Source organism: Meriones unguiculatus, chromosome 1 (genome assembly GCF_030254825.1).
Source record: "Meriones unguiculatus strain TT.TT164.6M chromosome 1, Bangor_MerUng_6.1, whole genome shotgun sequence".
Lineage (NCBI taxonomy): Eukaryota > Metazoa > Chordata > Mammalia > Rodentia > Muridae > Meriones > Meriones unguiculatus.
In genome coordinates this window covers 27,104,263-27,117,621 of record NC_083349.1, presented here as the reverse complement: position 1 = coordinate 27,117,621, position 13,359 = coordinate 27,104,263, and the positions used below count along the sequence as shown (strand labels likewise).

Here is a 13,359-nt window from a genome sequence, read left to right as displayed (position 1 = left end):
TCATCTATAAGGACATTTCCTCCTCTTTCAAATTCTATTTTTGTTATTAAAATTTTTAACTAAAGTATAATCACACAACTTCCCTTATGTGATAGTTTGAGTAGGTATGCTCACCATAAACTCGTGTTTAAATATTTTGCACATAGAAAGGGATACTATTAAAATTGTGATTTAGTTGGAATAGATACAGCCTTGTCGGAGGAAGGGTGTCACTGTAAGAGGCAAGCTTTGAGGTCTCCTATTCTCAAACAATGCTCAGTTTGGGACAGAGTCTCCTTCTGGTGTCTGCAGATCAACATGTAGAACTCTTAGCTTCTTATCCAGTACCATGCTAGCCTGCATGCCACCATGTTTCCCACCATGATGATGATGGACTAAACCTCTGAAACTGAAAGCCAACCCCAAGTAAATTTTTCCTTTATAAAAGTTGCCATGGCTGGAAGTCCTTGCTAGAGCAATAAGACAGTTGAAGGAGATCAAGGGGATACAAATTGGAAAGGAAGAAGTCAAATTAGTACTATTTGCAGATGATATGATAGTATATGTGAGTGACCCCAAAAACTCTACCAGGGAACTCCTACAGCTGATAAACACCTTCAGCAAAGTGCCCGGATACAAAATTAATTAAAAAAAATCAGTAGCCCTCCTGTATACAAATGACAAAAGAAATTAGGGAAACAACACCCTTCACAATAGCCACTAATAACATAAAGTATCTTGGGGTGACACTAACCAAGCAAGTGAAAGACCTGTTTGAGAAAAACTTCAAGTCTCTGAAGAAAGAAATTGAAGAAGATCTCAGAAGATGGAAAGATCTCCGGTGCTCATGGATTGGTAGGATTAACATTGTGAAAATGGCCATCCTGCCAAAAGCAATCTACAGATTCAATGCAATTCCCATCAAAATACCAACTCAATTCTTTACAGACCTTGAAAAAAAGATTCTCAGCTTCATATGGAGCAACAAAAAACCTAGAATCTCCAAAACAACCCTATACAACAACAGATCATCTGGAGGTATCTTCATTCCCGGTCTCAAGCTGTACTACAGAGCAATAGTAATAAAAACTGCATGGTATTGGCATAGAAACAGAAAGGAGGATCAATGGAACAGAATTGAAGACCCAGAAATAAACCCACGTACCTATGAATACTCAATTTTTGACAAAGCAGCCAAAACCATTCAATGGAAAAAAGATAGCATCTTCAACAAATGGTGCTGGTCTAATTGGATGTCTACATGTAGAAAAATGAAAATAGATCCACATTTATCACCCTGCACAAAACTAAAGTCCAAGTGGATCAAAGACCTCAACATAAAACCAGATACGCTAAATCTGTTAGAAGAAAAAGTAGGGAACAGCCTAGAACTCATTGGCACAGGAGACAACTTCCTAAACAGAACTCCAACAGCACAGGCTTTAAGAGCAACAATCAAAAAATGGGACCTCATGAAACTGAAAAGCTTCTGTAAAGCAAAGGACACCATCATCAAAACAAAATGACTGCCTACAGATTGGGAAAGAATCTTCACCAACCCTCTATCTGACAGAGGGCTAATATCCAGTATATATAAAGAACTAAAGAAGCTGAAAAGCAGCAAAACAAGTAATCCAATTAAAAAATAGGGAACAGAGCTAAACAGAGAATTCTCTGTAGAGGAATATTGAATGGCAGAGAAACACTTAAAGAAATGCTCAACCTCACTAGCCATTAGGGAAATGCAAATCAAAACGACCCTAAGATTTCACCTTACACCCATCAGAATGGCCAAGATGAAAAACACAAATGACAACACATGTTGGAGAGGTTGTGGAGAAAGGGGAACCCTCCTCCACTGCTGGTGGGAATGTAATCTGGTACAACCACTTTGGAAGTCAATCTGGCACTTTCTCAGACAATTAGGAATAGCGCTCCTTCAAGACCCAGCTATACCACTGCTAGGCATATACCCAAAATTTGCTCAAGTACACAATAAGGACATTTGCTCAACCATGTTTGTAGCAGCTTTATTTGTAATAGCCAGAACCTGGAAACAACCCAGATGTCCATCAACGGAGGAATGGATACAGAAATTGTGGTATTTTTACACAATGGAATACTACTCAGCAATCCAAAAGGAGGAAATCATGAAATTTGCAGGCAAATGGTGGGATCTAGAAAAGATCATTCTGATCGAAGCATCCCAGAAGGAGAAAGACAAACATGGAATATACTCGTTTATATAGACCTAAAAGATAGGATAAACATAATGAAATCTATACACCTAAAGAAGATAATCAAGAAAGCAGACACGGGGTATGATGATCTATCCTCATTTAGAAAGACAAATGGGCTATGCATTGAACGTATGACAGGTGTCTACCGCAGAAAGTATCTGAAAGACGCTACCTAGCAGTGCTCCAAAGTAGACACTAAGACTCATAACCAAACCTTCGGCAGAGTGCAGGGAATCATATGAAAGAAGGGGAGTTTGATGTGGAAAGGATAGGAGCTCCACAAGGACCAAACGTATCTGGGCACAGGGTCTTTTCTGAAATGGACACTCAACCAAAGACCATGAGAGGATAAAACCTAGAACCTCTGCTCAGATGTGACCCGTGATAGCTCAGTAATCAATTGGTTTCCCATAGTAAGGGGAACAAGGACTATTTCTAACAGGAACTCAATGACTGGCTCTTTGACCTCCCCACCTCCCAAGGGAGGAGCAGTACTGTTAGGCCACAGTGGAGGACTTTGCAGCCAGTCCTGAAAATACCTGACAAAAGGGAGTCATATGAAAGGGGAGGAGGTCCTCCCCTATTAGTGGACTTGGAAAGGGGCAGGGAGGAGATGAGGGAGGGAGGGTGGGACTGGGGAGGGAATGAGGGATACAACTGGGATACAGAATTAACAAAATGTAACTAATGAGAAAAATAAAATTATGGAAAAAAATAAAATGTTTAATTAAAAAAAATAAAATAAAATAAAAGTCTCTAGTAAAAAAAAAAAAAGAACTGGATACCAAAGATGCTAGATCAAACCTAACAGAATCATTCTTCAGCATGCTGAGACATTGACACATCTGTTCCAGGATCTTGCATGTTCTAGCATTCTGCCTGTTTCTGCCTCAACTGCTTCAATTGCTTTTTTCTCATCAAAGCCTGCTCCCAAAAGAACTTTGAAGAAAGCCACTAATCTTAATTGTTCCAGCATTTTAGACTGTTCCAAAGAGGACTTTTATTAAGCCTGAAATTTCTCAACATTCAAAGACTGGACCACAAACGTTATTGCTTGCTTAATTGACCATTTCCCCCAATTTTATTTGGGCCTCCTACAGGATTTCTACATGACCAAAATGTCAGCTAGAAGAAATCCAGGAGAACGGCATCCAATTTTCCTTAAAGGGAGTTGTGTATGTTTTTGGTTGTTTGCTGTGGCTACGAAATTTTATTGTCATTGGGAGATGTTTATTATTAATGGTCTCATTCAAGGTAAAACAAGGAATATACAGGGTTATCTTATAGGAATAGAAAAAAAGGTAGATTATTTAATCTACTCAATTTAAGGTTTTATTTGTTAGTCGCAAATAAGGTTAATTTTAACTCTGGTATAGAAATTTGCATAATGATGCAAAAATAAGTATTTTAATACATTGGCATAAGCTTTAGTATATTGATAGAAAGTCAAGGTTACTTCGAATACTGTTAAACAGCTATTAAAATGGGTTAAGGTATTAGGCAATGCAAGTTATTTGTTAGTTATTGAACTCATAGCCATGTCAGACACTAGTCTAATTTATCACAGGAATATGCATCCTAGATTTAACAGATAGATATGATTTTGTATACAGACAGATTACATAAAGATAGGTAGTCTTCAAAAACTTCAGAGACCTACAGAATATGGCATTTTAAAATGACTTTATTATTTTAAAAATTCTTTGACAATGAGACAAGTCATCTCCTGGCAGCACCCCATCTACCTGAAAGAAGATAATGAGCATTGAAGAACCTCCATATGGAGATGGCTTCAAATGTGGCAAACAAACCACTCTGGTAAAGAAAATACCCTCGCTTCATGACAGACAAATTCTGTCAAAAATGGGCAAACTTAAATGCAGGTCAAGTCGACTGCTGAACTCTGCCAAGACAGGGTAAGCAAGTCCTAAATTGTTCCTGTTTCACGTATATGTCTGTCAAATATTCTGAGCCAGAAGGCCGAAGATGATGGTCCAACATTACAGAAAGTTATGGGTGACTGTTCAGGCAGCAAACTGTCTCTGTCAAATTTTCATCTTTTGGAAGATGCTAACATGCACTTCCTATTTTTTCTAATAACTAATTTTATTCCTTCTCAATTCTCTGATGGGGTTGAAGATCAAACAGTTATCGTGCCACAATTAAGCTTTAGTTGGTTAGAAGTTAAAAAATCTTTTCATATAGGTAATACCAATGAGGATAACAGTTAACTTATTTATAGAACTTTTAACTTTTCAAGATAGATAGGATAATCAGATATTTTCTCCTAAGATACCCTCTCCATGTACTAAATACACATGGACTAGACATTGCACATGTAGATTTTACCTAACAGTTTTCATAATTATAATTGTATTGAAAGGAGCCTTTTATTGGACTTACAGGGGTAAATGTTGGTATAATGTTCTTTTAAAATGTATACACTTTACCCTTGTTCATTCAAATGCTGATTTCTCCCCTCTCCACTCTCTGGTTTTATCTGGATATTGCATTGTGATACTCATTCTAAGCACCCTGTCTCAACTCTTGTGTAAACAGGCCAAAATAAAGCAACTAGACACAATGTTGAGGGGGGAGGAACCAGAGGACAGGAAAGAGGGGAGGAGCTAGAGGGCAGGTAATGAATGGGAGGAGAAGGGGTGAAAAGAGAAATGGGAAAGAGAGCTGGAGAAGAGATCTTGGAACTACATGGAGATGGACTGGACATAATATTTCACAAAAAGCAAGTGTATGTGGGAAATCTATTGTTAGGAAACTATAAGGGCTTGGAGGGTTAAGATGGAGTAATTATTGCCCAGCATTGTGTTCTAGGTTAACTAAATAAACCCAGCCTCTGTGTGGTGATTTGGTTATACAGCTGTTTAGGACTAATAGCAGCTTTACCAGAAGATAATTAATAGTAAATATTACTAGTATCATACAGTAATCACCTGTTTCAACTTTGTGTAAACATGACAAAATAAAACAACCAGCCCCAATGTTGAGTAATAGAGAGGAAGTAGTAGGTGGGAGAAGGGAAGAGCCAGAGGACAGAAAAGAGTGGGAGGAGAAGGGCAGGCGAGAGCTGGAAGAACAGAATTGAGAGAGAGATCTTGGAACAATGTGGAGAGATGGACTGGACCTAATATATCACTAAAAGCAAGTATAATGTGAGGAACCTAAATGTTATGAAACTATGAGGGCTTGGAGGTGTAGGTTGGACTAACTATTGCCCAGCATTGTGTGCTAGGTTCATTAAATAAATCCCAGTCTCTGTGTGGCGATTTGGGTATACAGCTGTTTAGGATTAACAACAGCATTAATAAAAGATAAACCAATACTAAATATTAGTTGTGACTTACAACATTTAAGCATAACCAATAAACTACAAAAAATGCAAGAAAGAATCTCAGGTGTGGAAGATACAATGGAAGAAATCGATGTATCCGTCAAAGAAAATGTTAAATCTAAAAAATTTCTGACACAGACTGTCCAAGAAATCCAAGACAATATGAAAGCATAAAACCTAAGAATAGGAGGCGGGGCAAGATGGTGGCACCAGGAGGACTCTCATTCTAAGCAGCAGCAGCAGGATCAGCACAGTGACCAGCAATCAGAACTCGCGGCCATAAAACACAGTCATTGTGTTTCCCAGGGAGAGGATACCCCACGGTGGGGGATTCAATCAGCTTTTAACTCACCAGGCTAACCCACAGAAGAGACCCTGGTTCTGCCAGACGCTTGGCTGCCGGCTGCCAGCCCAAGCCCCAGCCCAGAGTCACAAGCCAGTGTCTCTGGTCACGGTCCCAGACTGAACCGTGCACAGTACACTATCAGAGACTGGAATTTTCAGTCAAGAGATAACCCTATGGTACAGGAAACCATTGGGACCGACCTTAGGTCACCCAACATCCCCTGGAAAACACTCAGGTTCCACGGGCGCCACAGGAGCCAGCCTGGAGCCAGAGCCGGGGACCCAGGCTCCGGCACAGAGCCCTGCCTGCCTGCGAGCTTGATTCGCCCTCTGAGATAGAACTGTGGGCACCAGGGCACCAGCGAATGAGTTTCACTGTCCAGTGCAAACACATAGGGAGGGAAATGGCTGGTCTGATCTCAGAGCACTCAGCCGACACCCCCACCCCGAAAAGGTCTCGGGAAAATTACCCAGTTTAGGCAGAAACACAGGCTCCCAAAGGCAGGAAAGGCAGACACAGGCAGTTTCTGCGCGCCAGACAGCTGGCAGAGACTGAGCCGCCATCACTCAGCTGTGCTCCAGATACAGGCAGTTTCTGTGGCCAGCCAGCTGGCAGAGACTGAGCGGTGCGCACCAGGGCAAAAAAAGAGACTAGGAGTCCCTGTTTCCAGAGAATCCACAGGGAAGGAAGGAAACTGTACTGACTTAAATCACCCAATCCTTCCCTGGAAAAAGCTAGCGAGGCCGATCCGCCATCACTCAGCTGTGCTCCAGACACAGGCACAAACAGTTGCTGCCCGCCTGATGTCCAACTGGGTCACAGCAGCTGATCATTAAATTTACAACAAGAAACCCAGAAACACGGCAGCTGCCCTCAGGACTTCACTGGGAAAGAGTAGAACCCTCTCGACTAATAAAGATCACAGTTACCACTCAGGTCTCTATTCCTGAGGTGAGCAGCAGCAACTCCTGAAAAAACACCAGCCATCCAGGGACTATCCCCAAAAAGCTGAGAAGACATCCTTTAGGAAAAACCAGCTTTCTGCAAAGAGGATTCTCTCCACCACAGGATCCCCAGGAACCACCAGAAAATAACCCCAAACACCTAAGATAGCACAAAGGGTAGAGGCCAGCACAAAAGCTCAAGCAACAAAAGACAGAGCAATATGGCATCTCCAGAACCCAGTTACCCAGGGGCAAGTAGTCCTGGACACCCCAGCATAACTGAAATCCAAGAAGATGACCTAACAACTATGCTCATGAAGATGATAACAGAGGAAACAAATAAGATATGTAAAGACATAGAGGAAGATAAACTCAAACAGATTATTGCCATCTGTAAAGAAATAGAGGAAGCTGCAGCCAAACAGTTTATGGCCTTTAGAAAGGAAATGCTTAAAGCACTGAATGAAATAAAAGAAACAGAGTTGAAGGAACTAAAAGAAAAACAGGGAAGTACAATCAGACAGGTGAAGGAAGTAAACAAAACAACTCAAGACCTGAAGATAGAATTGGAAAAATTAAAGAAAACACAAATGGATGAAATAATGGAGAGGAAGAATCCAGGGAAGAAAACAGGAACTACAGAGGTAAGCATAACCAACAGACTACAAGAGATGGAAGGAAGAATCTCAGGTGTAGAAGATACAATGGAAGAAATCGATGTATCTGTCAACGAAAATGTTGAATCCAAAAAATTCCTGACACAGACCGTCCAAGAAATCCAAGACAATATGAAAAGACAAAACCTAAGAATAATAGCTATTGAGGAAAAAGAAGACTCCCTTCTCCAAGAATCAGAAAAGATTTTCAACAAAATCATTGAAGAAAATTTCCCCAAGTTAAAGGAGAGTCCAATAAGAATACATGAGGCCTACAGAACACCCAACAAATTTGACCAGAAAAGAAAATCCTCCCGCCACATAATAATCAAAACAGTAAGTATACAGAACAAAGAAAAAATACTAAAAACTGCAAGGGTAAAAGGCCAAGTAACATATAATGGCAAACCCATTAGAATCAAAACTGACTTTTCAACAGAGACTATGAAAGCCAGAAGGGCCTGGACGGGTATCATGCAGACCCTAAGAGAACACAGATGTCAGCCCATGCTACTATACCCAGCAAAACTCTCAATCCTCATAGACGAAGAAAACAAGATGTTCAATGACAAAAACAAATTTCAACAATACATACAAACAAATCCAGCATTACAGAAGACACTGGAAGGGAAAATACAATCCCCAAAAATTAGCTTCTTTCAAGAAAACACAGGAAATAATTAACCTTACTACAGTAAAACAAAAAGCAACCAAGCACAAAACCTGATGACCACAGCCAACATCAAAATCAAGGGATCTAACAGCCAATGGTCATTAATCTCTCTCAACATCAATGGACTAAACTCTCCAATAAAAAGACACAGATTAACAGAATGGATACGTAAACAAAACCCAGCAATCTGTTGCATACAAGAAACACACCTAAGACAGAAAGATAGATATTACCTCAGGGTAAAGGGTTGGAAGACAACTTTCCAGGCAAATGGACCCAAGAAGCAAGCAGGAGTAGCTATTCTAATATCTGATAAAATAAACTTTTAACCAAAATTAATAAAAAGAGATGGGGAAGGACATTTCATACTCATCAAAGGAAAATTCCACCAGGAAGACATCACAATCCTGAACATCTATGCCCCAAATGGAAGAGCACCCACATTTGCTAAAGAAACATTGATAAAATTTAAACCACATATAGAACCCCACACATTAATAGTGGGAGACTTCAACACCCCACTCTCAACAAAGGACAGGTCAACAAGACAGAAATTAAACAAAGAAACAATGTCTCTGACAGAGGTCATGAATCAAATGGACCTAACAGACATTTACAGAACTTTACACCCAAACACAAAAGAATTTACCTTCTTCTCAGCCCCTCATGGAACCTTCTCCAAAATAGACCATATAGTGGGTCACAAAGCAAGCCTCAACAGATACAAGAAGATTGAAATAATCCCTTGTATCTTGTCTGATCACCATGGAATAAAGCTGGACCTCAACAATAACAGAAATAGCAAAAAGCCTACACACACATGGTAACTGAACAACTTGTTACTAAATGACAGCTGGGTCAGAAAGAAATAAAGAAAGAAATTAAAGTCTTTCTAGAAATCAATGAAAATGAAGACACAACATACCCAAACTTGTGGGACACAATGAAAGCAGTGCTAAGAGGAAAGTTCATAGCACTAAGTGCCTTCAAGAAGAAATTCGAGACAGCTCATTCAAGCACCTTAATGGCTCACTTAAAAACCCTAGAAAAACAAGAAGCAGACACACCAAGAAGGAGTAGACGGCTGGAAATAATCAAACTCAGGGCTGAAATCAATCAATTTGAAACAAATAAAACAATTCAAAGAATCAATGAAACCAAGAGCTGGTTCTTTGAGAAAATCAACAAGATCGACAAACCCTTAGCCAAGCTAACTAAAAGGCAGAGAGACACCGCCCAAATCAACAAAATCAGAAATGAAAAGGGGAACATAACTACAGACACTGAGGAAATCTAAACAATCATTAGGACTTACTTCAAAAGTCTATATGCCACAAAATTTGAAAATCTAAATGAAATGGACAATTTTCTTGATCGACTTGACTTACCAAAGCTGAATCAGGACCAGGTAAATCAACTAAATAGTCCTATATCCCCCAAAGAAATAGAAGCGCTCATCAAAAGTCTCCCATCCAAAAAAAGCCCAGGACCAGATGGCTTCAGCACAGAATTCTACCAGACCTTCAAAAAAGAGCTAACACCAATTCTCTTCAAAATATTCCACAAAATAGAAACAGAAGGAACACTACCAAACTCATTCTATGAAGCCACAGTCACTTTGGTACCTAAACCTCACAAAGGCTCAACAAAGAAGGACAATTTCAGGCCAATCTCCCTAATGAACATTGATGCAAAAATACTTAACAAAATACTTGCAAACCGAATAAAAGATCACATCAAAGATATTATCCACTATGACCAAGTAGGCTTCATCCCAGGTATGCAGAGGTGGTTCAATATACAGAAATCCATCAAAGTGATCCACCATATTAACAAACTGAAAGAAAAAAACCACATCATAATCTCCCTAGATCCTGAAAAAGCATTTGACAAAATCCAACATCCATTCATGTTTAAAGTATTGGAGAGATCAGGGATACAAGGCACATATCTAAACATAGTAAAGGCGATATACAGCAAGCCTATAGCCAACATCAAACTCAATGGAGAGAAACTTAAAGCAATCCCACTAAAATCATGGAGAAGATAAGGCTGCCCACTCTCTCCATATCTCTTCAACATAGTTCTGGAAGTCCTTGCTAGAGCAATAAGACAGTTGAAGGAGATCAAGGGGATACAGATTGGAAAAGTAGAAGTCAAATTATCACTATTTGCAGATGATATGATAGTATACGTGAGTGACCCCAAAAACTCTACCAGGGAACTCCTATAGCTGATAAACACCTTCAGCAAAGTGGCTGGATACAAAATTAACTCACAAAATCAGTAGCTCTCTTGTATACAAAAGACAAAATGGCAGAGAAAGAAATTAGAGTAACAACACCATTCACAATAACCACAAAGGACATAAAGTACCTGGTGTGACCCTAACCAAGCAAGTCAAAGACTTGTATGAAAAATAATTTCCATTCTCTGAAGAAAGAATTAAAGAAGATATCAGAAGATGGAAAGATATCCGATGCTCATGGCTTGGCAGGATTAACGTAGTAAAAATGGCCATCTTACCAAAGGAAATCTACAGATTCAATGCAATTACAATCAAATTACCAACACAAATTTTACAAACCATGAAAGAATAATTCTCACCTTCATATGGAACAAGAAGAAACCCAGAATTGCTAAAACAATCCTCTACTGTAAAAGATCTTCTGGAGGTATCTCCATCCCTGATATTAAGCTGTACTATAGAGCAACAGTATTAAAAACTGCATGGTCCTGGCATAGAAAAAGACTGGTGGATCAATGGAATCGAATACAAGACCCTGACATCAATCTCCACACTTATGGACACCTCATTTTTGACAAGTTGCTAAAACCATTCAATGGAAAAAAGACAGCATCTTCAACAAATGGTGCTGGTCTAACTGGATACCTACATGTAGAAAAATGCAAATAGATCCATACTTATCACCCTGCACAAAACTAAAGTCCAAGTGGATCAAAGACCTTAATAAAAAACAAGACACACTAATCCGCTTAGAAGAAAAACTGGCAAGAGCCTTGAACTCATTGGCACAGGAGACAGCTTCCTGAACAGAATACCAACAGCACAGGCTCTAAAAGCAACAATTGATAAATGGGACCTCATGAAACTGAAAAGCTTCTGTAAAGCAAAGGACACTGTTGTCAGAACAGAACAACTGCCTATAGATTAAGAAAGGAACTTCATCAACCCAATAACTAACAGAGGATTACTAACCAGTATATATAAAGAACTCAAGAAGTTAAGGAGCAACAAATCATGTAATCCAATTAAAGAATGGGGTTCAGAGCAAAACAGAATTTTCAATAGAGGAACTACAGAGGTAAGCATAACCAATAGACTAAAAGAGATCAAAGAAAGAATCTCAGGTGTGGAAGGTACAATGGAAGAAATCGATGTATCTGTCAAAGAAAATGTTAAATCTAAAAAATTCCTGACACAGACCGTCCAAGAAAACCAAGGCAACATAAAAAGACAAACCCTAAGAGTAATAGGAATAGAGGAAAAAGAAGATTCCCTCCTCCAAGGCCCAGAAAATATTTTTAACAAAATCATTGAAGAAAATTTCCCTAACTTAAAGGAGAAGCCAATAAGAATAAAAGAGGCCTACAGAATAACCAATAAATTAGAGCAGAAAAGAAAATTCTCCCATCACATAATAATCAAAACAGTAAGTATACAGAACAAAGAAAAAATACCAAAAGCTGCAAGGGAAAAAGGCCAAGTAACATATAATGGCAATCTCATTAAAATCACAAATGACTGTTCAATAGGGCCTATGAAAGCCAGAAGGGCCTGGACGGATATCATGCAGACCCTAAGAGAACACTAATGTCAGCCTAGGTTACGATACCCAGCAAAACTCTCAATCCTCATAGATGGAGAAAACAATGTATTCAATGAAAAAAACAAATTTCAACAATACCTACAAACAAATCCAGCATTACAGAAGACACTAGAAGGCAAAATACAACCCAGGAAAACTAGCTATTTTCAAGGAAACACAGGAAATAATTAACCTCACTACAGTAAAACAATAAGCACTCAAGCATACAACTTTATGACCTCAGCCAACATCAATATCAATGGATCTAATAGCCACTGGTCATTAATCTCTCTCAACATCAATGGACTCAATTCCCCAATAAAAAGACACAGACTAACAGAATGGAGTCATAAACAAGACCCAACAATCTGTTGAATACAAGAAACACACCCGAGTCACAAAGATAGACAATACCTGAGGGTAAAGGGTTGGAAGACAGATTTCCAAGCAAATGGACCCAAGAAGCAAAGCAGGAGTAGCCATTCTAATATCTGATAAAATAGAGTTTCAACCAAAATTAATAAAAAGAGATGGAGAAGGACACTTCATACTCATCAAGTAAAAATTCCACCAGGAAGACATCACAATCCTGAACATAAATGGCCCACATACAAGGGCACCGACATGTGTAAAAGAAACATTAATAAAACTTAAACCACACATACATCCCCACACATTAATAGAAGGAGACTTCTACACCCCAATCTCAACAAAACATAGTTCAACAAAACAGAAATTAAACAAAGAAACAATGTCTCTAACAGAGGTCATGGATCAAATGGGCCTAACACACATCTACAGAACCTTACAACCAAACACAAAAGAATTTACCTTCTTCTCAGCACCTCATGGAACCTTCTCCAAAATACACCATATAGTGGATCAAAAAGTAAGCCTCAACAGATACAAGAAGATTGAAATAATCCCTGTATCCTATCTGATCACCATGCACTAAAGCTGTACCTCAACAACAACCGAAATATCAAAAAGCATACACACACATGGAAATTGAACAACTTGCTACTAAATGACAGCTGGGCCAGGGAAGAAATAAAGAAAGAAATTAAAGTCTTCCTAGAATTCAATGAAAATGAAGACACAACATACCCAAACTTGTGGGACACAATGAAAGCATTGCTAAGAGAAAAGTTCATAGCACTAAGTGCCTTCAAGAAGAAATTCGAGACAGCTCATTCGAGCAACTTAATGGCTCACCTGAAAACCCTAGAAACAGAAGAAGCAGACACACCAAAAAGGAGTAGATGGCTGGAAACAATCAAACTCAGGGCTGAAATCAATCAATTGAAAACAAATAAAACAATTCAAAGAATCAATGAAACCA

The 13,359-nt window shown here is 39.1% G+C and overlaps 1 protein-coding gene across 1 annotated transcript in view; it reads right to left on the bottom strand.

Annotated features, from left to right (window-relative positions):
* Positions 1–13,359, bottom strand: part of LOC132654782 (solute carrier family 22 member 19-like) — a 100,675-nt gene that overhangs the window by 54,779 nt on the left and 32,537 nt on the right. The window lies entirely within an intron of this gene.